The sequence below is a fragment of the Rhinoderma darwinii genome, chromosome 2 (assembly GCF_050947455.1).
Source record: "Rhinoderma darwinii isolate aRhiDar2 chromosome 2, aRhiDar2.hap1, whole genome shotgun sequence".
NCBI lineage: Eukaryota > Metazoa > Chordata > Amphibia > Anura > Rhinodermatidae > Rhinoderma > Rhinoderma darwinii.
The window spans coordinates 194,736,489-194,747,316 of NC_134688.1; the positions used below are offsets into that span (position 1 = coordinate 194,736,489).

General features: G+C 38.4%; 2 long non-coding RNA genes across 2 annotated transcripts; both read left to right on the forward strand.

Annotated features, from left to right (window-relative positions):
* Positions 1–2,519: 2,519 nt before the first annotated feature.
* On the forward strand, positions 2,520–4,172 carry LOC142740924 (uncharacterized). The gene is made up of 4 exons (XR_012880925.1): positions 2,520–2,599; positions 2,930–2,992; positions 3,870–3,944; positions 4,061–4,172. It is a non-coding gene; the product is annotated as an uncharacterized LOC142740924 (long non-coding RNA).
* A 218-nt stretch (positions 4,173–4,390) lies between these two features.
* LOC142740925 (uncharacterized) lies at positions 4,391–4,770 on the forward strand. Its single transcript, XR_012880926.1, has 3 exons — positions 4,391–4,467; positions 4,546–4,617; positions 4,699–4,770. It is a non-coding gene; the product is annotated as an uncharacterized LOC142740925 (long non-coding RNA).
* The last annotated feature ends 6,058 nt before the right edge of the window (positions 4,771–10,828 follow it).

Here is a 10,828-nt window from a genome sequence, read left to right on the forward strand (position 1 = left end):
ACATCCCCCATGATAAAGGCATAGAAGTAGCCCAGGCATTTCTATCCCAAATTAACAACATGTCCAAACCACAGGTCGATTTTTTAGCTAATTGCATCGACTTTATTCTTAAGCATAACATCTTTAGTTTTGACAGCAACTTCTATCACCAAATAAAGGGATGTGCAATGGGCAGCCGTTTTGCACCTTCCTACGCAAATCTGTACATGGGGGCATTCGAAAAAACATATATCTATGGCGAACACCCCTATAAAAACAATATTTTACTTTACAAAAGATACATCGATGATCTGTTTCTGGTGTGGAAGGGCACTGAGGAGGAAGCTATGCGTTTCATCGACACTCTCAATAAAAACGATTATGACCTAGCATTCACATATACCTTTTCTCCAACATCAATAGATTACCTAGATCTGACTATTAATCACGACATTGTCAGAAATAAATTTATAACTAAAACACACTTTAAACTAGTCGATGTCAATAGCTATATTGACTTCAGAAGCGCCCATCATCGTCCCTGGTTGAAGAACGTACCTTTTGGGCAATTCCGTAGGATTAGAAAAAACTGCAGTACTGACAATGACTTTGACAAAGAATGCGCGGTCCTTGAAAAAAGGTTCAAAGATAAAGGTTTCCCAAAAAATCTCATCAAAGGTGCACGATTAAAAGCTTCTAAGCTTACTCATATATCTTGCCTCAATCCCTCAAGTAAAACTCCGAAATTGGGTACAACTAATCCCAATCTCAATTTCATCACCACCTACAATAGGGGCAATAAAATAATCAGGAACATACTTTCGAAGCATTGGCACATTCTCAGAACTGATCCGTATTTAAAGGACACATTACTTTGTAAACCTAATATTACTTTCCGACGGTCCCTATCCCTTAAAAACATATTGGCCCCCAGCAGAACAAATAAACATCCTATAACCAACACAGACTTTCTTTCTAGTATTAAAGGGTCATATAAATGCGGACACTCACGCTGCCTTTGCTGCAAGTCCATTAGTCACAGAAAAATAGATTACACATCCACAGTCACCAATGAAACTTTCACCATACAGTCTCTCCTGAATTGCGGCAGTTCCTATGTCATCTATTTATTAGAGTGTCCGTGTCATTTGCAATACATTGGTAGAACCACTCAGTGTTTGAGAACCAGAATTAATAACCATCGGTTCAATATAAATAACGGATACCTTAAGCATAGTGTTTCTAGGCATTTTTTCCATATGCATAACTGCGAATTCAATAAAATCAATATCACTCCAATAGAGCACATCAGCAGTGACGTCCCAAATAGATTCAACAAATTGAAACAGAGAGAAAACTACTGGATTTTTAAAATGAACACCCTTCACCCTTTGGGTCTAAATGATATCTCAGAATCATCTTTAGATTAATCAATCCGACTATCCTTCAGACCTCCACAATATGGCAGTATCCAAACACTTCCAAATCCTTTTTTGGTCCACTACTACATTTATCCGAGGGCATTTCATGTGTCTTTTGCTACATTAACATCCACTAATTTTCCTGCTATATGTAACACATGATGCAAACATACCTTCCGTTTGTGTACATACAACCGCTGCTATTCTCACCTGCTATTGCTGATTTACGGCCCTATTTCAAATAGTCTATCAATCTTAGTTTCGGTCACACACCTATATTTGACAATCATCTTTTACTCACCCACCGTCCGATGTCCATATTCCGTTCCGGCCTGGCAGCCTCCGCCGGTCCTGCCTGAGCATCCCATCCTTCTCTCGCGTATTGCGTTCCACCTTGCGTTCCACTTCTGTTTGGAGCGCGTCGGCTTCCGTTACCCTTTTGGTTCCCGTGGCGACATGTAAACAAAACATAACATACAGCAGTACTCCCTAACAATACACACAACCCTTAGCCAAACAACGTTTACCCACCCCATTTTCCTGATGTCACCATCCACATTTTTTCTGTCAATAAAATTAATTAAACTATGACATTATTTTACACATTTTTCTTTTTAAACTTGCTACGCTCCAAAACATTTTTTTGTAGAGTACACAGCCTTTTATTATATATACCTTTTATCTGTCCTCTATGTATTTATATTATGATATGTTTTATTGGATTGTACTTTTGAACTTTGACCCGCTGCTGCGTTTTCGCGGTTTTTTGTGCAATTATCCAGTCTGAACTGGCGCTATATAAACTTGTCTCTTTTCTTCTGTAACCTCATGCCTGATGAAAGCGCCGGTTCGGTGCTGAAACGCGTTGCAATTAAAACAGTTTTTTACAAAACTATTCACCCGATCTTAGTAATCGTTTCTGTCCGCAACTATTAGCAGCGCCGTATAGATCCTATTTTTTATCTGCAATCCTCCCTCCGCTGAGAAGTGGATACAACTGTACACAGTCTTAGGCAATGCTCTGTGCGCTAAATACATCAGCAGCAGCGCCACAAACCTCACTCATAGTTTGTTTCTAAATGTAGATAATATAACAAATGAATGTAATTTTTTTCATACAGGTCCATCTGATGGACAAAAAAAAATACCTAAAACGCGTTTGAGAAAAATTGTGGTGACTCCGCGTTCAAACATCAATGGTAAGTGTATTGTGAATATGTTATTATTACAATATCCTCCTCCATATTATGTCATTTACTAGAACTGTGCCCTAAGATTAAAAAGTTTCCTCAAACCATTATAAAGACTGTCATGTTCTATGTGGTGTCATGATGTGATTATTATGTTGGGCCCATGTTATATCCAGTATGTGGCCTTCTACAAGGAAATGTTTCCCCACATTCCCACCAATGAAGATTTCAGGAATAGGGAATCCATCAATGTCCATTACTGTTCCCAATGACAGAAATATCTTTCTATAGATATAGAGAATATGTTTATAATGTTGATTTTCTCTTTGTTTCTTATAGACAAGACATCTGGTGTGATAATAAAGACAACATTGTCTATCACCACACCACCACCCCCTGAAGGTAATATAATAACTTATTATAGAGAGAGAATACATCTAGTAATGACAAACATACAAGTATATCAGCGGATTAGCATGTTCAGTCGGCTTAGATGTTGGTATTGATGGCACGGGACTCAAGTTTAGAGTCTATACATTGATGGAAATATTGAGGGATTTATATATTATTTAGAAAAGAATTAAAATAGACTAAATTCCCATTACTTTATCACAAAGAACCAAGTAAGAAATACTGCTACACCAGTGTATACGAGACGTTTAATAGATCCATGTACATTATTTATATATAACGCTAATGCACAATATACACTCTAGGGTTAATATTGATTGTATGAGGCTATTACTACCATTCTTTCACAGAACCAATATATTTATTTAGGGTAATACTAAGTATAAATACAAGTCACAAATGATAATGTCGTTGACAAGGGGTGTTCAAGTCAATGCATCACAACATCTATGACTACCGCATCGTTTATACATTGGGATAGTAGGAAACAAATTACAATTAGGTATATACTATATCTGCAGAAGACAACTAGGGCTTTCTATTGAGATATGAGGTTACAAGTGTTAAATCTTTATATTCACATTTTCATACAAACCCATAATAGATATGAAGACCTCCTGGCTATAGACAAAAACCATAAAATACCCCAAAATATACTATCGTTTCATGATAATAGAAATCTGCCTTACATTTAATTTCACTGTAATGAAAATAATGAGCAAAATGTCATCAATGCACAATAGATATAATATAACTGATGGTGTCTCAATAATATTGCTGTCAGTGAATGACTCTTTGCTGTGTGCCGGACATCAGAAGGTTTCACTATTATTAGTATTATTAACACGTTCTCTGTACTGTGTTATAGATCTAGTTAGTGCAGACATTACAACTACAACACAAGGGTCTACACCCCCAACTGAGAATGATCTGCAGGGGACCGGTGAGTTCTCTGAATAAATATATTGTCTGATACTGGATTGTTATTATCCATATACTATGATCGGATCATGATTTGTTCTTCATCCTTTCCATAATGTAATATTTTCTTTATTATAGATAAAACGTCTGCTGCAACAGTTACATCACTGCCCAGTACCACAACAACATATACTGAAGGTAATGCACAATACTTATAATGTTAGCTATGCAGGGTATGACTATCGGAGGTGTAGGGGCGATCACAGACACAGGCTCTGGAGTCCGAGGGGGTCCATAAGGTACATCTGCCTCAGACCAGGAGACAACCCCTACCCATAATGCTGTTCTCCTTGACAGAAGCTTACCCTGTCTGGTCTTAAGAAGGATCTACCATATTTAATAGAATAGTTTAATCAATTATTAATACATAATGTACAATTATAATGGGTAATGTGTGTATTTTTGTCTTGTAGGTGTCTCAAATGGAATTTCCACAAAAGTGAAAAAAATTAAGAAAATCATTGTTCCTCGTGGAAATTTCCATGGTAAGTTATAGAATAGTATAATAGGTTACTATATAATGTACAGTTATAATGGTTAATTTGTGTATTTTTCTCATGTAGGTGTCTCATATGGAATTGCCACAAAGGAAAAACAATTAAAGAAAATCATTGTCCCGCGTGGCAATTTCCATGGTAAGTTATAGAATAGTATAATAGATTATTATTATATAATGTACAGTTATAATGGTTAATTTGTGTATTTTTCTCATGTAGGTGTCTCCTATAGAATTCCCACAAAAGAAAAACAATTAAAGAAAATCATTGTACCGCGTGGAAATTTCCATGGTAGGTTAATCTAGAAGTTCTTATTATGATGAGTAGTATAAAAAATGGCTGTTAATATTTCTACCTATGTTCTCATTTTTATTAGGTTTTTTAAAACAAAACTCCTGGTTATTAGAAAGATTAATATTTGCCTTTATATGACCTTATTTCAAGAACATTTTGTGTTTTATGTTGTGGATTTTGGTGCGTTTTTTCTACATTTGTCAGATACAGTTCGCAAGCGGAAACGCAAGAGAAATTCAGATCCTGCAGATTGTAAAATACGCACCGAAGGTTAATTGATGTGCGGAAAAATTCTGCAACGTGTAGATGAGAACTTGGAATCTTGCTTCGCTGATACTGTATTACATTGCGGATTTGCCGCAGGATAATTTGCATGGCAAATCCGTGTGTAATATGCATCCGTGTGCATTTGGTCTAAAGGTGAAAAGGAAAGTCAAGAGGCAGTGTTCAGTTGTTTCCATATCTCCCATAGGTTATATTGGAGTGTTACATCTCTTGTTACTTCATGATCACAAGACTTTATATAATTTATAAAACTATTCAATTATGACACATTTATGTCAATGATGAGTATTATAACTTTTTCAGAACGTAAGATCAATGCAGGACTGCGATATCCTAAGAAAAGAGTAGAGACACCTTATCCTGAAGGTAAAGATCCATTCCTCATTCACTTGTATTTTATGCTACTTTGCTGTGGACTTTTTTGTACATGTTTTATATATAATAAGTTAATGTGGGTATTTTTGCCATTCAGTGGAGACAGACTTTGACAGAGACTTAAAAGCATTGAAAAAAATGTTGGCTCGATCTAGAAAGATACAAGGTAAGACCATTCTTCTAATATACTTATACACTTATAGTATAAAGTCACATCTCATATAATAAGGGTTTATAGGTTCTTACATTATATTACACTATTATAATCATCACATAGTTATGATTATGATGTCCAGGGTCAGATATACCATATGTGCAACCTGTCTAACTGCACCGGGGCCCTGCAGGCAAGAGGGCCCACTCCTACCTTAAGGAAAATAGTGTCCCCTACTGTCTATCGGTCACATGTAAGGGGTTTTACTTATTCCCATCCATGCCCCACAATTACTGCTGGATTGGTACACTGTGAAGGATTTTCTGGGGAGCAGTGGATGAGGTGATCTATCGCTAGCACCCCGCCTGTCATGAAATTCATCTTTGGATAACAAGGGGCTCATACACTTGTCTTGCACAGGGGGCCTCCGTTATTTGTATCTGCCCCTGATGATATCACAATATCAGGATTTACATTTCTTGTGCACACAATATAATTGTTTGCAATATTTTCATTATTATATTTTCAGGTCGTAAGATCAATGCAGGATTACAACATCCTGAAAAGACAGAAGACACAACCTATCGTCAAGGTATAAATCTTTACTACATTATAGCAATTATATTATAAACGATATAAACACAAACATAACAAGCATAACTCTGTTCACATCCGTGTTCAGGGGTTTCTGACAAGCTTCCCAGTATTTTAGAAAGGGAAAATAGCGAAGTCTGCAGCACTATTCTTGTCAAAAATACCATTAAAAAAAATTCAACATGGCCGATAATATATTCTCCAGATCTTGTTCTCTTGTCATTGACTTTTTAAAATAGTTTATGCATAAAAATAAGGGTATATTCACACATTGCAGATTTGTTGCAGGAATTTTTACGAGTGAAAATCTGTTCCATATATCTAAATGCGGTTGTTTCTGCACATCGATTTCTGCAATCCACATTCAGATAAAGGGGACAGTATACGCTCGTTCTAAGGCTCAATGCACACGATGCGTATTACAGGCGGTTTTGCCACGCGGATTTGCATGTAGCGAAACCGCAGCATAATGAAGTACCAGCATAGTCTGAGAGATTCCAGGAAATCTCATGTACACGCTGCAATGTTTTTCCGGACAGAAATTGACCTGCGGTGCATTTTTTAGATTCCACAGCACGTCAATTTATCTTGCGTTTCTGCTTGTGAATTGTATCTGCCTAGTGCTGTGGAAAATCGCACCAAAACCGCAGCAGGAAAACGCGCCAAAGAACGCATCAAAACGTAAAAACTGAACTGGAAAACGCATGGAAATACGCACGATTAGGTGCGGTTTTTACCTACCAATTGCTACGGTTTTGGTGCATATTTTCCTCAGCAAAATAAGCTACATGCCCACGTTGTGTAAAACTCAAACATAGAAATGTGATCCAATCTGTGTAGGAAAGATTAGAATGACACTTCCAGCTATAATAAATAGTCTGCATAGGAATATATTTATTACAGGTTAACCGTGTAATACACTTCTTATTTCCAGAATTAGAACAAGCGCCACCAGATGACGATGAGGAGGAATCATATCCTTGGATGCTTGACACAACAACTGAAGGTAAGCTGTTATATTACCCCATATCTCCCAGTCTATGACACTGAACATCATACATTGTAGGGTAGAGGTCTCCTAAATATTTATGTGATCAGCTGTAAATGTGGGAAATTTTATGGTTTCTAATAGCAGGACCATCACCTGGAGCGACAGAGGTAAAAACTGACATTAAAATGTTATGTTGTTATAACATTATCTGACAAAAGAGATAAAATGAGACAACAACCTGATTGGATGACAGCTGTCAACCAATAATCACGACTCTTCTTATTTGTACGTACCAAACCCGTCAAAAAGCATGAAAGAAATGCATGTAAAATAATCGTTTTTACATGTATTTTTGCTGGCATTTGTTATTTTGAAAAACGTCATACCCAGATGATGACTTTTGATAAAAACTAAACTGACGGAAAATATGCTACAAAAATGGAAAAAAACAAACACCCCACTGTGTATAAAGGCTTTCTTATATTTTACTATAAACTTTAAACCAACATCTGGCCGCATCATTCTTGTCCCACCAAAAAACACGCAAAAAACACCATGGAAAAAACATCAAAACATTATGGGGCAGATGAACTATAACAAATGCATGCCGTTTGCCAATTTTGTTTACGTGTTTTAGAAATTTTTTTGCTTCTTACTATGTACTGTTCAAAAATCCTAGAAAAGTGGAGTCCTAAAATGTGCCAAATTTATTATTGACATGCACCACAACTTTGGCGAAAAATACAGGTCTAAAGTAAGCCAACCAAAAGGGGGTGTAAGTTAGAGAAAAGTTTCTAACATGTCTATCAAGATGCGCCAAATCTCTGATACAGCATGCACCAATGTAATAAAATCTTCTGCCTGTCTCCTCTAGGTTTATGCCGTCTTTATTTTACACGATATTAATAAATCTGCCCCATTGTGTGACACTGGCCTAAAGCAGTTATCTGATGGGGTCACACATGGAGAATCATAATAGTAGACAGTTAGACTGCATAAGATTGAGGACGGATGACAGTCCGCTGCTTAATGTTGTAGTTCACCAATGTTGGCTGTCTCATTCCTTTTATGTTCCCTTGGTAAACACAGTTCTGATGCTAAACTAATGATTGTGATTTTCTGCTCTGATTTTCCCACAGTGTCCACTACAATCTCAACAACAATACCAACAATGTATAAAACAAGAGCGATAACTGTAGACACTACAACATCGCAAAGAGCAACAACGATGTCTACAACAGCGACAACCATAGACACAACACCAGTGCAAACAGCAGCACCAGAATCAGACCTTCTAGCTACTACCACCCCTGCCGTATCTGTAGACTACACACTGCGTAACATCATAATCATCAGCTGTGCTGTTGGCGTTCCTCTGCTACTCGTTGCAGTACTGCTATTCATCGTGCTTCTTAAACTGCAAAGACTTCAGAAGTATGCATTGTTTTTCCTTTCTACGTTTATTTTTTTCTACATTATTTTACGCTTTAAAACTTATGGTTTCTTTCACTGTTTCTGTTCTCAGATTGCTGGAAATACAAAGAGTCTGAGGATCTGATGAAGATTCGTAAAGGAGAATGTCGCTTTATATGTCGCTTGTACCTGCTAACGTACTTCAGCCACCTGGTTATCTCTGCTGTGAACAGTTGTGTTGAGATCAGCGCTCCATCACTTCAGTGGCGAACCAGTCTTCTTTCTACTACTCTGTCACCTGAGTCCTGGTCCCTGCCTGTGTGACCATAAATGCGCACATTTCCACAATTATGTCTGTGTACTCTAACCTTAGGCTGACAATAGCGCTATTATTTCATCACACAACCTATGGCGGCACCAGCTAACAGTCCTCCCATCCTTACTGTTAGGTATGTGCACAAACAACTGCACATATGTTTATGGGCATCACGGTGGCTCAGTGGTTAGCACTGTTGTCTTGCAGTATTGGGGTCCTGAATTTGAGTCTGACCAAGGACAACATCTGCATTGAGTTTGTATGTTCTCCCCGTGTTTGCGTGGGTTTCCTCCGGGTATTCCGGTTTCCTCCCACATTCCAAAAACATTCTGATAGGGTAATTGGCTTCCTATAATATTGGCCATAAAGTATCTGTGTTTTCACATAGTTCATTATCAATTACAAACTTCAACAACTAAAACATCTGTGTGGTGTTTTCTTATAAAATATGTTTTCAGAGTGTAAGAATATATAGCAATCCTCTTAAAAACTGCTATAGAACCTTTACAATAAGAAGATATGTAAGTGGCTGATATGAGTGCAGAGTGAATGTCATGAGTGCATAGTGGCAGGCATAGTGGCTGTCATGGGGCCATTAGGCTGGCATAGGGGCATTGTGGCTGTAATGCAGGAATTGTATCTGTCATGGGGGCACTGTGGCTGTTATAGGGGAATTAAAAGTATTCTTGTTGTCATGAGGCATTGTGGCATAGGGAGCACGGACGGTAGAGGTGAGGGACATTGTGGCTTTCATAGGAACAGTCTGTGGCATAAAGAATCCACAGGATAGGTCATAATTATTTGATCGCTGGGGGCTCCTCCACTGGGACCCCACCGATTGCAAGAATAGGGGTCCAGGACCACTCCTGCTCACTACATCCCCCAGTGATGAGAAACTTGAATGAAGCAGCGGTCGATCGCTGGTACATTCAATGTCTATATGACTATAAATCTGCCTGACTAAGACAATTCTAAACAACTTTATTGACTCTTATCATTAACAGCTGTGAGCTACTAGTCCATTTGGACTTTTCAGTTTCTTGACAGAAGTACTCAATACAGGAGAGGTAGTTAGTTATTCAGGGTTACTGTTCTGTCCCTATTCACATTCCACCTCCTAATGCAGTGTCCCAGATACACTGCAGAAATGTACTGTGATTTCTGACATTGTATGTAAAAATATGAGTTTGAGGCCTCATTTACACGAGCGTGTGCGTTTTGAGCACGCAAAACACGCGGCGTTTTGCGTGCGCAAAAGGCACTTAACAGCTCCGTGTGTCATCAGCGTATGATGCGCGGCTGCGTGATTTTCATCATTATGACACTTCGTTTGGATGTTTGTAAACAGAAAAGCACGTGGTGCTTTTCTGTTTACATTCACAGTTTGACAGCTGTTGCGCGAATCCCGAAGTGCTTCCGTGTGGTGCGCGTGATTTTCACGCACACATTGACTTCAATGGGTGCGTGATGCGCGAACAGCGCACAAAGATAGGACATGTCGTGAGTTTTTTTCAGCCGACTCACGCTGAGCAAAACTCACGGACTATCTGCATGTCCCCATAGACTAATATTGGTGCGTACGACATGCGTGAAAAGAACCCGCGTCGCATGCACGTATATCACGCTCGTGTAAATGAGGCCTAAAAATGTTCCTTTAAGGCTGGACTGAGGGGAGGAGTCAAGGCGGATCCCTTGTAAATTTGAATCAGTCAGTTAGTGCTGAGAGAGCCAAGTAACGGTTGGAGTGAGGAGTAGTTCCTAAGTAGGGAGAAACCCTGCAGCTCTGAGGAGAAAATCCAGTTTAGAGATCTTGGATTAAACCTGGAGAAACAAACACAACTAATCCAGTTGTGTAATTACCACAGAGAGTGAATCCAGCTCATGATAGAATCAAAGGTGGAAATTCAGAAGGAATCCTCTGCCTTGT